This window comes from Manis javanica, chromosome 13 (assembly GCF_040802235.1).
Source record: "Manis javanica isolate MJ-LG chromosome 13, MJ_LKY, whole genome shotgun sequence".
Taxonomy (NCBI): Eukaryota; Metazoa; Chordata; class Mammalia; order Pholidota; family Manidae; genus Manis; species Manis javanica.
The window spans coordinates 970712-984676 of record NC_133168.1 but is presented as its reverse complement, the minus strand read 5'-3'; the positions used below and the strand labels follow the sequence as shown (position 1 = coordinate 984676).

Here is a 13965-nt window from a genome sequence, read left to right as displayed (position 1 = left end):
AATTAAAGCTATCATTTCTATTCCCCCCCTCAGAACTAACAATTTAAAAATAGTAATTTTAAAACCTGCAAATTATAAACTGTCCACTTTCTGCCCATAACAAAGAGTTTTTGTGGCTGAAAAATTTTATATAAATTTCAAACCACAACATAATTATCTTCATTCAAACAAATCAAGTAGTATCTCCTTGCTAAATACTTCTAAAATACTGTAGGCAAACATGATCAACACTTAACAGACTCCATTAAAATTCATACACATTTTCTGCTTATAGTTCATGTGAAAGTGAGAAGTTCCAAATATAACTTCAAGATGTAAGAAAGTAAGAAGGAGGCTGGAGCAGAGCTGCGTGAAGGGAAACGCAGGCCGCAGACGAATCTGTCGTCCTTTGAGTCTTGCTCGTTTGTAGACACGGAAATGGTAGAGAGGCTTTTGGGCAAGTCAGTCTCCTCTGCAAACTCTTTGGAGAGGAAATGTATGGTCCATTCACTCAATAAACGAATCTATTTTCAGTGTCTTCTAGGGACAGAGACCCATGCTGACCGTGCTGAGAAGAGGGAAACGAGCACAGGGAGCCGAGCGCCTGGCCCTCAGATGCCCACCATTCAAGGGGAAGGAAGAGCACGAAGCTTTGTGTGCTAGAAGCCAGCGCGACATACGAGTCAGAGAGAGGACTGAGGTCTTGGGTTGGAGGTTAAAGTTCATTACTTTTAAGATTCCTTCCAATCTGCTGACTTTTTTCAAGTTTCAATGAAAACAATAAGCACTAAAAAAAAAAAATTTCAGAGGAGGAAGTGATCAGTTTCCACTGTTAAGGGGAACACTCCTTGCGGGTGGGGTAAGGGTGGTGCCCATGATCCAGGCCCTGAGCAATGAACAGGAAGCAGCACCGTGGGCGAGGGGCAGGGCAAGGGCAGCCCAGGAGACGGCAGGAGGTCCACCTGGACAGGAACCAGAGGGCTCGCGCGGGGCAGCAGAGCACACCGAGACGCTGGGTGGCGCCAGATGCCAGGTGAGGTGGTCTGACCCGTGTTATCGCATGTGGTGAGATGACAGCAGACGGAGAGGCACCAGGGCATCAAAACCGGTACTAGTGATAGGGCTTGGTCCAGGGTGGTCTCAGCGGAGGTGGAGAGGCAGGCATGGAGCTGGGCGCTTTAAGGGAGACACCGGCAGGACTTCAGGATGGGTTGGCATCAAAAGATGAAGACAAAGGGTGATAAAGATTTCACCAAGCTTTTGAGTTGATGGGATTGGAAGGATGGTGTCTTTATTATGGAAGAGTTGTGAGGGGCACTGGGCTGGAGAGGGAGCAACAGAGAAGGCGGTGACATGCTACGCTTGAGCAACGTGAGGTGCCTGAGTCACACTGACCAGGGGCGTGGGGGCAGGGAGACCTGGGATTTGAAATAGGAAGACATTGTCACTGGAGTGTGATAACTGAAGACATGAGCAAGATTAACCTACCACTGCAGAAGAGAAAATAGCATCACACAGAAATTCACAATTCAAGTCTGACAGCTATTTGTCAAAGAGCCATTACATATCAAGCATTGTACTACAGGCTTTCAGGAAAGGAAGAGAAATAAAACACGAAGCCCTTGACTTCAAGGAGCTTAAAAACTAGTTCAGGAAGGACAGACAGCTCTTTAGATAAAGCAGATGGTGCAAGAAGTCCGGAACAGCAAACACAAGCCGGGGATGAATGATCTGCTCAGGGCGTCTTTAGGAAGGAGATGACTGTATGGATTTAAGGACAACTAAGATCTTGATAAACATAAAGAAAAGAATGGTTTCTCAGGTTCAGAGAACCCCGTAAGTGAGAACACGGCCAGAAAAACACAGACATGGCATATGTGGAGAGCTTACAAGTATTTTGATATGACTAGAGCATCGGGTGCTCAGTGCGGAAATAAGACCAGAAACTATGCTGGTAATAAATTGCCATTAAAAAAACCTGGCTGTGCAACACAGAGAAGACAAGTAGTGATTTTACAGCATCTTACTACACTAATGGACAGTGACTGTAACGGGGTGTGTGGGGGGGACTTGGTGTAGGGGGGAGCCTAGTAAACATAATGTTCTTCATGTAATTGTAGATGATACCAAAATAAAAAATAAATAAACAAACAAACAAATTAATTAATTAATAAACCTGGAACTTACTCTACAGGCTAATCCAAGACAGGACAGACAGATAATCGCGAACTACAGAAGGAAAAGGAACCAGAAGCTATGTGAAGGGTGAGCAGGGAAGTGTGGCTGGACCACAAAGCAGAGAGAGACACTCTACCTGGAATTAGGCTACCACAATCCAGGGGAAAGCAAGGGCACCCCAGCTTGTGGCAGGTCACGGGGGATACCGAAGAGTGTTTCGAGGCAGAAGCTCAAGACCTGGCGTTGCTTTCTGACACTGCCCCCTCCACCCTCCAGAGCCAGTCACTCAGCAAATACAACTGTCAGCAGTGGTCTGGACGCTAGAGACGCAGCAGTGAACAAGACCAGGAAACCCCTCGCCCCGTGGAGCATGCTTTCTGGTGGGAAGAGAAGGCAGTAAACAGACACATGTAGAGCCCCTCTGTACTGACAAGCCCTGCAGAAGGGAGACGTGGGGAACGAGAGCTGTCCACCTCTGGTCCCAGATGGCTGGGGGCTCTAGAGGACTCTGCCTTTACAGAGCCACCAAGAGACATTCCTTGAAGGACCCCTGATCTCACAAGAGGTTGGGGCTACCTCAAAGAACCCCGAGCCGCCACCCCAAATGTGTTCCTGTGGCAGGAGAGTGAAGGGAAGGCAGGCCTGAGAGGAGATGCCAGTACTTCAGTGGGGACACTGAACCCCGGGCCAGCAGCAGGGTGAGGACACTGAGCCTGCTACGCCCCAATCAGCCACGGCTCTCGAAGGGACTAAAGGAAACCTAGATGCCACTAGGAGAAGCAAAAGGAACCCTCTCTGGAGGAAAAACTCCCTAACTTGGGCCTAATGACTAAAGCAGTACATTTTCCTGCTAAAAGCATATTATTTCCACACTGGATTAAAAACAAAATCCATTCATATACTATTTACAACAGATCCACCAAAGTGGAAGGCCCATAAAAGCTGAAAGCAACAGGCTATTAAAAGATCTATTAGGCAAACTGCTGAAAGAAAGCTGAATCAATTACAGCAACATCAGACAAGAGGGCTTTCAAAAACAAAAGCATTATTAGGAGCAGAGATGGTCACTATATAATGACAGAATATTCAATGCAACAAGGAGAGGCAACACTCCTGAACTTGTTATGTACTTGAAATATATACTCATATATACATATATATATACTATGTATATATGTATATATACTTCAGGGACAGTGATAACACACCTTTTTTCTATTTTTGATATGTCAAGCGGACAACAGACGAGTGAGATACAGACTAGCCAAAGGACACAATTCACACGGGTAACCTAGCAGACATACGCACAACTTTTAACCCAATAATTAGAGAATGTACCTTTTTCAAGCACACATGGGACATTCACAAATACTGATTGTATGCCAGTAGGTTTCTAGAAATTTCAAGGAATTGTTCAGGAACCTATGAACTAGAGAGGATTTATGAAGCCTCTAGGATAAGAAGAGGAACAGGAGAGAAGGTGCAAATAAGCAACCTTACAAATTCAAAAAGGAACATAACGACAGACCCAACACAAGTTAGAAAGATAAAAGAACCCTATAAGGAACTTCATTAACTTTTAAATGTGTACAAAATAACCGAAGTCAAAAAATGTAACCTACAAATTGATTCAAAATGAAGTAGAACAACCTAAAGAAACCAAGTGCTAAATAAATTGCAGCTGTAGTGAAAAATCTTCCCACCAAGAAAATACTGGACCCCAAATGGTCACAGAGGCCAGTTCTCCAAGTTTTCAATGACAACATTGTTTCAATCTTATTCAAATGTTTTCAGAAAATAGAAGAAGAGTGAATATTCTCAACATATCCCAGAAGGTCAATATAACCTTGATAGCATAACCATGTATGAGAACCAAAGTATGAGAATGAAAAATCTCAGACCAACCTCACTTGTGAATATAGACACAAAAATACTAACATATTATTAAGCCAAATCCAGAAATAGGAATGCCAGTGTAGCTTAACATAAGAAAATCTAAGTCCAATACCGTATTAACAGATTAAACAAGAAAGATGATATAATTATCTTGAGAGAGGCTAAAAAGGCAGTTAATAAAATTTAACACCCATTTATGATCAAAACTCTCAGCAAGTAGGACTGGAAAAAACTTCCTTAACCTAAAAATAGATGTGTATCAAAAACTAAGAAGGGAACTGGGGAAAATGGAACTTTCTGACTAGGATTCCCACGTGCCCTTAACAGTGCCCACTGTGTATATAGTAAGAGCACGTCTGCACATTTATGGGACATTTACCGGTAACAGTGCCGCTGGCCAGTCACGGGAGTATCTGTCCAGGGGAGGGGCAGAGGGGAAACACCCATTCTCTCCTCTGCCTGTGTTCCCAGTATGTAACTGATCAGGTGTCTGTCAGTCACCGGGGACCTGCCCACAGCGTCCACCCTGAGCGTGGGAGCAAGGGTCAGGCCACCGCTGGGGGAGCAGAGAGAGCCACAGAGCCCCCGCGCTCCTGGGGGATTCAGCCAGAAGGAGGCAGGGAGCTTGGAGGGCAGAGCGTGGACTCTACAGCCGCTCTTGGGTGTGTGCTTGAGTCAGCCATGTACGGAGCTACCTGTGACCACCGTGAAAATGAACATAACCCCTTTTCCCCCCAACTTCTTGCCCTTGCCTGTGTTCAATCTCAGCAAGTTCATAGAGAACTTCCCTGGGCAAGGAGCCCCCTCCTCCTGGAGCTACAGAAACACTGAAAGCGTTCCCTTTAAAATCAGGAATGGTGTATGGGCACCCCTGATATCACTTCTAAAATCAACCTTGTCCTATAAATTCTGTGCTATAAAATAGTAATTAAAGGCAGAAAGAAGACTATTGTTATTTGTAGATGATATAATTATCTATATAGAAAACCCCAAATACTCATAGACAAATTATTGACAATAGTAAGAGAGTTATTAGGATGTCTGAATGAGCAATATAAAAAAAGCTGTATTTCTATATACCAGCCACAAAAAAAAGGCTAGGAAATACAGTTTTTCAGAGGCAGCATTTCCATACCACCACCAACAAAATCTCCAAGGTATCTTGGAAAAACTTCAAAGGATATACAGGCTTTTATGCAGCACACCTTGAAGCCTTATCTTAAATGACATTAAGAAATCCTAAATAAACTGAGGGCTCATGTTGATAGAAAAGACATTAATTCCCCCCCACACATCTCTGTAAATTCAATGAAATTCCAATGAAAAAATCCTATCAAGATATTTTTGTGGAATTTGAAAAGCTGATTTTAAAAGGTATGTGGGAGAGCAAAGGGCTAAGAATAGCCAAGATACTTGATAAGTGTTAGCGTAGGGGATGAGGAAAGCTACCGGGGTCAAAATATTATGTCAAGACTTACGGTAAAGCTGTAATTATGCAGACAGTGTGGTCCTGGTAGAGGGACAGGCACCCTGACCGATGGGATGATGGAGAACCTAGACGGATCCATGACACAGAGATGGGGGAACTTCGGGTCAGTGGGGAAAGGAGGAACTGGTGAATAAATGCCAGCACAACAGGTTCTCCAAACAGAGAAAAATAATTACATGAATCCTCAACACATCCCATACACACACATCAGTTTCAGGCAGATTAAGTCGTAAGTGTGAAAAGCGGAACTTTAAGACTTTGGGGGGCAGAAAACATAGGAAAGTATCTTTCTGACTCTGAGGTAGGCAACAAGTTCCTTAACAAGATACAAAACATAACCATGAAAGAAAAGATTGATAAGCTTGACTACTGAAATAACTTTCAATCATCAGAAGTAAAGAGAATAAAAAGACAAATCACAGACCAGCAGGATCTGTAACCCACACAAGTGACAAAGCTCAGGACCCAGAACAGAGGCTGCCCACAGATCAGCACAAAATGACCTGTGGCAAGACGGGCCGTGCCCAGAACAGACATTCAACAGAAGGAGAAACAAGTTTAACCACTAAGAACACGAAAACACACTCAACCTCATCAATAATCAGACGATTGCAAATCAAAATCACAGTCTAACAGATTGGTCAAAAATTAGAACTGTTGAATAGGAAGTAGGCCGCGGGAACTCTAACACACAGCTGGCTGGAGCATACACTGTTGCAGCCTCTCTGGAAAACAATTTGGCATCATCTTGCAAAACTGAACAACTGCATACCTTCAACTCAGCGATTACATTTTTAGATATACCAGAGAATGTTCACAACAGCACAGTTTGTAACATTAAAAATAATATAGACACATGATGCGTGATCAAAACCAAAAGTTTCTGTGAAATCACTGCGCTTGCACTGTTCACCATGTAAGAACTTGTTCATTATGCTTCAGAAGATTGGAGACTGTTGAGAATTAGGCTTGGGGTTGATTAATGATTGTGCATTGAGTCCCCTATACAGAATTTTATTGTTGTTAACAACCATTTGATCAATAGATATGAGGGATGCCCTCTTAAAAAAAAAAAATAATAATAATAATATAGACACAACCCAAATTTCTACCTAATAGGAAAATGGAGAGATTAATTGTGGTGGAGGCACACAATGAACTTCAAAACAGCAGTGAAAATCACTGAATTACAAAAGAGGTAAAAAAAAAAATGTTTATCTCTTGGAAACATTATGTTGAGTGAAAAAAAACAGTTTTTATAAGACTATATATAGCAAATGCCACTTTTATAAAACTTAAAGCCCAGTAAAGCTAAAAAATATACTGTTTAGGCACACATACAACTGTGATAAACGTATTTCTAAAAAGGAGTGAATGAATGATTGAAACTTCAGGGTATTTGTTACCCGTGGGGAGGGGGCGGGAGGACAGAATGGGTGGAAACAAACAGGAGCAAGGCGGTCAAGTTCCAGTTAATGGGTTAAGTGCCAGGCTTTGCAAGGTGCATAAATGTTCCAAATATTCTTTTGTCTCTTTGTAGACAAAAAGAAAACAGTAAGGACAAAAACACAAAGCAAGGAGCCGGGATAGTGCTGTTGGGAGTGTTACGTTCAACATTATTTAAGCACTATTTTAAATCACACAGAGGACGCCCCATTGAGAAGGCCCATTTGGGCCAAGGGCTGCAGAAAGGGCAGTAACAAGCTCGGGAGGAGAGGAAGAGCAGGCCCGAGGCAGGAGCAGGCCTGGGGGACCAGAGGCGGCCGGGGAGAACGGTGCGGTCAGCAAGGGCTGTGACCCGGTGCCCGTGATCCTAGAGAGACGGGAACCCAAGGGAGGGCTCCCAGTGCTCCGCTTCCTGCACCAGTCACTTCACAGCCAGAGCCGGGTAGGTTCAGGGGCACAGTTCCCGCTCCAGGAGTAGGTGAGCGCTGCCCCAAGACGGCAGCCGGTCAAGGTCGGGTGTGAGGGGCAGTCAGGGTGAACCCCCGCAAGCTTGCGGCTGGCTGCCTTCGGTGTGAGAGCAGCAGGGCAGAGGGGCCAGCCGGGAGGCCAGGCGAAGGGGGGTGTGGGGCCTGGAAAGACTCTGGGCCTTGCTGGACTAGAATCGGTACCATTTTGTTATGTTATCTGTCTGTCTTACCCATAATTTCCTAAGTCCTGTAACAGGTATATAGAGAAGGTATTCTGACAAATCTGATAGCAGGATATGGAGAGACCATTTTCTTTCACACTATTTCTATCATGTCTGATTTTGTATATTCTGTTATTGTTTGTAATTAGGGAAATTGTATTTTTAAAAATACAAATATAATAATTTATTTTTAAAAATGAAAATTTAAATAACACTGAAAGAATAAATGGTGGTGAGAAGAAGAGCCTATGGAGGCAGCTGTGGAGGATCCGAGGGGAGAAGACGCGGTGTTACGGGGGCTCCGGGCGCCACGGGGCCTCACAGGGGGAGGCGGGCCTCGGGGGGACAGGGCGAGAGGTGAGGACGGGCCACGCAGGACGGTCAGCAGGCGCTGGTGGCTCGGAGTGGGCGCCTCCTGCGCGTTTACGGCAGCCAGACACAGTACACGAGACCCCCGAGTATACTTTTGAAGGCTTTAGTGAGAAGAGGATCTGGGTGATGTAACAATTTGTTAAATTGTAAAATTATCAAAGAAACCGTTATACAAACCATTTGCTCCATTATATGTAATTCCTAAATTCTGAGCTTAAATCCTTTCAAAATTAAGCTCCAAGATAAAAAGCATGAGATGTGGGCGCAAAAATTGCTTCCTATTAGAACTGGAAGCAGAGGGCGATTGGCTCAACGGGGGAATCGCGGCGGGCAGAGATCGCGGACCGGCCAGAAGCCCCTGCGGCCGTGCTGTGTGGGGGCAGAACGGGCGCCGCGGTGGAACGGTGCACAGGGAGACGGCCCAGCTACTACGCCGCACAGAACACCTTCTACATCCACGCGTGAAGCCTATGGAAGCTCCACGCGCGGGGCGACCACGAAGAGTCTGAGACGGGGGCAGAGGCAGGAGGCTGGCTCGGGAGGGCGGTGACCAAGGGCTCTCGCACAGTCCGAGAAAGGAACCCCGAGCTCAGCAGGAAGGACCCTCCGCCGGAGACCTCGAGTTGCAGAGGGAGTTATTCTTAAATGCACATCCCTTAACTCAGATTAGCGCCCCCTTTCAGAATGAACAAATGTTAAAGTCACATGACACTTGATGTGTCAAATAACAATGGTAACAACAAAATAAGTGACATAATCACCATTAAAATGAGCTTAATTTTCCAAAGCATTTCACATCTGTCCTTGCCTTTTTCTTAACAGAAATACTCAAAGGCCAACAGGGCTGGAGGCAAGTCTCAGAGCTCCATCTAATCGTCAAGATTCCACATGGAGTTGTATTAACAGATATTACAGTGCTTTACAAAAAACTACCTTTAATAGTGATTAAGTGAAAGTAAATGTTTTTAAAAAAACAATAAAGGAAACTGCACTATGTCCACACACCCACACCCACACATACAAACCTAAAAGAATGAAGAAAGAACACCAAAATTGTTCTGACCTAGTTACATCCCAATTAACACAGACTATGCTTTATGGAAACCCCTCTTCCTATGAACACCAATACCAGCTGTGAAAGAAAGTGCACATTTCAGTCACCATAGAAACAGCAGAAATGGCAGGAGATGGACACCTTACATCTAAGTTATCAGCAATAAAATCGGATAGGCAAATAAAGGCTACAGGGTTTAAACTGTAGTTTAGGGGCAGAAGTCAGGGAAATACTGGGAAAAACAATATGATTACTTAGACACTATTCTGGAAATATCTGCATCTTAGCAGAATTTAGTTAATTCCTGAATTCACATTCATGAGGCTTTACATGTAAACCAGATTTGCTTTTTCCTTTTATGGAATCAAACTTTCCTAGGGTTAAATTTATTTCAGTCAACTGGCACATCATAAGAAGAACAGCCTAAAGATACACAATTATCCTATTATGTTCACTTTCACTCCCACCCCAGGACATGTGGAACAAAAATACAAAGCCCACACCATGCCTCTTATCAGCACCAAGAAAGACAGAAAAACACAATTATCTACAGGCCTGAATAACTGGAACAAAACCAGCCAGAATCTCAAACCAGACTGTTTTCCAAACAATGAACAACACTGGCCTGACATCAACGACTACAACTACTTTTTTATGTAAAAATAGTCATGGCACAACTCCCCTCACATCTGAATCAGAAGTACATTCCCAGGAGAAAACTCTCAGTTCCTGCACCTTTGTTACACTGCTCTCCATTGTTCACCCTGAACGAGTAACAGTCTGTCCTGTAACAGAGCAGAGAGCTGTGCAGAGTAAGACACGCACTTCTTTTCTTAGCAAACACAACAGTCATTTGCTAACAGCATCAATCTGTCGTAGCTGTCACCCCCGTTAAAGAGAAATACGCAGGCCCAACACGGGGTCCCTTCTGCTGGGCCAAGTACCAGTCCTGGGCTTCATGCCTCACGTAACTGCAGTTCCAACCTCCTCCGTGATGCAGTCAGGAACTCCCGTCAGCACCCATCGGGCAGCGCCCCAGGTCCTCCCCACCGCCCGCAGGAATCCACACAGGACCCTTAATTCCCCCAACGAAGGTGACCTTTCTGAAATACTCCTTTTCTCTCATGACCTCCTTGTCCTGCCTTGAAAACCCTCTCCCTTCTGGAGCCCTTCGGGGCAGCTTTTTTACTTGCTGCAGGAGATGCTGTCACCCCATAAATCTGCTTAACAAAGCCAGTGAGAACTTCAAATTCACTTGGATGACTTTTGTTTTTTTAACACCCCTTAAAATAACCTCATTGATAACAGGGAATTTAAAAATATAAAGAATCTGATCCTTGCGACTGCAATTTCCTAAGAGGCAGGGAAGCCATTTCTGTCATCACTTTATGTATCGGCTGAAATCCAGGCACACAGGGTTTAATAAATATTTGTTGAACAGCTGAACAATTTGCCAACAGTTAGTGCTCACGGTCCCTCTGTGGGCTGAGAACCATGTCTGTGAGCATCTGTGCTTTACCTGTGGTTTATTTTGTGCATCTATTAGCAAGACATGCCCTAGGAGAGGTTATTTTTGGGTATGGGGTGCTCAAAACCTTTTCCATATAAATTAGTGGGATTGCTTCTTTTGCTTGACACCATTTCCACTTACAAAACATTTCACAGGACCCTCCCCTGGGGCAGGGTGCTGAGACACAGGGATGAGACCTGTAGGGGTTTTCAGAAAGTCTGATTTTAGTTTACTCCAGGGTTTCAGCAATCACCCATATGTAGTGACTCCCACGTCCACGCCTGCCCAGGCCCCTACACTTCTATACACTTCAGAGGTAAGTCAACAACAACCCACCATCACCTCGGCCAGCCTGTTCACACCGGATGTCTACTGCCTCTTTTTCTGGTCTCCCTTCTCCGTCACTCAGTCAACAAAGGCAGAAGTCTGAACGCCCCGTCCTTCATCCCTCAAGCCGAAATCAACATTGTGCGGCAATTTAAAAATTCAGAGAACCTAATCACTGTCTAAAGTACTGTTTCTAAGGAAAAAATATTACTATCTACAACTAGATGCAGGCTATTTGTAAATCAGGAGCAGTCTAATTTTAAATTACAGACTGTGATTCATTTCATTTTACCTTAAAATGGTCTAGAGGTATCTACAATGGGCAACTATGTAATGAAACCTTGGTGCTTACAGTGAGCAGGCCTGTCGACCCAGCACTGCACAGCAGTTAGCAAAGCCCTTCTCTGCTTGGCCTTTGAGGAGCAGTGACAGGCTTACAGCAGGGCTAAGACCTTCTCTTCTCTAATAAGAACCAAAGCAACCATTACAAAAAGCTTAATGTAAGACAAGAAGGTATCTAGAAGGCCACTTACCTAACTACCATCAAGGTCACTAAGAGTGTCCCGAGGATCTATTCCACCCTGACAACGACTGGAGTGGGGCTACACACTCTGCTACTCCCTCTGAGTGCAGGTTACACCTACTGACTTCTAATGAACAGACTACAGCAAAGGGTGTCACTTCTACGGTTGACTTACAGAACACTGTGACTTCTCTGGTGAAGACACTGACACACTGTGAGATGCTCTGCGGAGAAGCCCACGTGGCAAGAAACCAAGACAGGCTTCTGCCCACGAGCTCATGAAGCCACAAAATTTTGGGGCAATTTGTTACACAGAAATCAATAGACAGCTAATACACACTTAAATATACACAGCCAACATGTCATAAACCACCTAGAACAATGTTGAAAATGCAGTAAATATTCTGCCTGAACAAGCAAGATGTCCTAAGGAAGAAAAAAAATATGAAAAAACCAAAACTACTTAGTTCTTTGTCAAATGGTGGGACCGAGTATCCAGAGTCACATATCATGCATTGCCCTGTAGCTGCAATGTCTACCTTTTGCATCATTTCTTTAATCAACTGAATAATAGCTGACTCTTAAGTATTAGCAAGTTTTAATATTAGTAGTAGTAGTATTATTATCATAGACTTGTATTGGAATAAGTAAATCTTTAGGTTTGTGACATTAGTGACTGTTTGACAAGCCAAAAACATTTAGTAGATGTAAATTAATTACAAAACACAAAAGATTACTGGAAATGAAATTATTTTCTCCCTCAACTGAATCTTACAAAACTTGCCACTATGTTTGCAGACCACAGAGTTATTTGAGCCTATGTGCGTCAAAAGACTACAACTTCACCCTTATTACAAACAATAATTATCACTCAAAACTCAAGTTAGAGTCTGGGATGGGACCTCCACAAATCATTTTTACAAGATAAAGCAGGTCCGGGCCCTGGAGCATTCATTCAAATCTTTCACTCAGTAAAGAATTGGCATTTGTCATGTCGGTACTGAGATGTGAACGTAAAAAAGAGGTAGCTTAACTCTGAGTTCAGTCCACGCCACAGATCCGGCAGCAATGCTCTGTAGCTAAGGGGCCATCCGTCCACTTACCAGTATCATCATTCGGCCAGCATGCCTCTACCTTCGCTTCAGAACAATGTGCAACTGAAATTCAACTCAAGTAACCCATGAGCACAAACGATATGCCAAAGCCAGAAATACAGAAATTAGTGAGATATGATCCCTGCTCTCCAGAGCTCTTAATTTTGAAAGAGGTAAGCTACATATACCTTGGCATTCTTCCAACCTACCAGAATAGCAATCTCATTAAAGTGAGTCATCCTATATTTCATCTTCTCACTCCTATATATCCTGCTGTAAAATTAAAATATGTGTTTCTCCCTTGTTGTATATACGTTCCAAATACTTATAGACTTATGTCTCTACTTCACTGACTCTTGGCCAACATGAATATATTTAGCTTCTTTTCTTTTAAAGCAATTCCTCAATATTAAGCCATCTTTTTGGTGACTTTATTTAAATTCTCTATTTCCGTATTAAATTACTGAATCCAAATGATTTAATTAAAACGCTGTTCCAGACATGAACTCAGTCTCTGTGGGAAACGCCGCCCTCCCTGATGATGTGATGCTTCTGTGTGAAGTTCAAAACACTGGTTTTTATTTACCTTTAAAATTTTGGGGGTTACATTTTTACATTGTAAATTTATATTGGCTCTAACACATTTAATAGTATGTATTTTGCACTTCTCACATCAAATGAAAATTTAGAGATGATACATATTCTGAAACAACTTTAACTAGCAAATACTATAAAGCCAGATTTCTTAATAGGAAGTGAAGCATTTAAAAAAAAACTATTCATTGACTAAAACTGTAACTCTACTCTTAAACCCACCAAAAAATAATTTTGCAAATGTCCCATCATGCTCATTTTAACACCATATTCATATTTGACATACTTTATGTCTCTTATCTACTGCAGAATATGTCCACAAAGCAAACTTAGCTTAAATCTTCTGCTCCTGCAAATACTTAGGCAAAACCAGGCCGGCATGGCCCAGACAGGAGGGCTCGTGACCAGCGAGGACAGCGGCGCCCCTGCTCAGACCTCTGCCGGCCCGGAGTGTCTGGCCCTGTTCAAGCTCCTGAAGGAGCGGAGGCACCAGCCTGAGCAAAACAGACTCAAGTGCGACCCCAGCCCGGAACCCGCTCAAAACACACCCTCAACAGTGCTGTGCTGTGGGTGAGGCAGTTCCTGGTGGCGGCTTCCTTAGTAAGGAGAAAAGTTCATTCATGGAAGGACTTTCAACCTGCTGCTCACAGCCTTTTAGTACTCAAAAAACAAACAAGCTCCCTAGCCTGATATTTAGGGCCTTCCTCAATCTTTCCGGTCTTGCTCAGACCACCCTATCCAGCTTATCCACGTTCGAGCTGGGTAGAACTACACCCTTCCTGGGAAAACTCAAGTGTGTCCTCACCAAAGAAGCT

General features: G+C 43.7%; 1 protein-coding gene across 7 annotated transcripts in view; it reads right to left on the bottom strand.

Annotated features, from left to right (window-relative positions):
• Positions 1-13965, bottom strand: part of CDK19 (cyclin dependent kinase 19) — a 109548-nt gene that overhangs the window by 21390 nt on the left and 74193 nt on the right. The gene's annotated exons all lie outside the window — the stretch shown is intronic.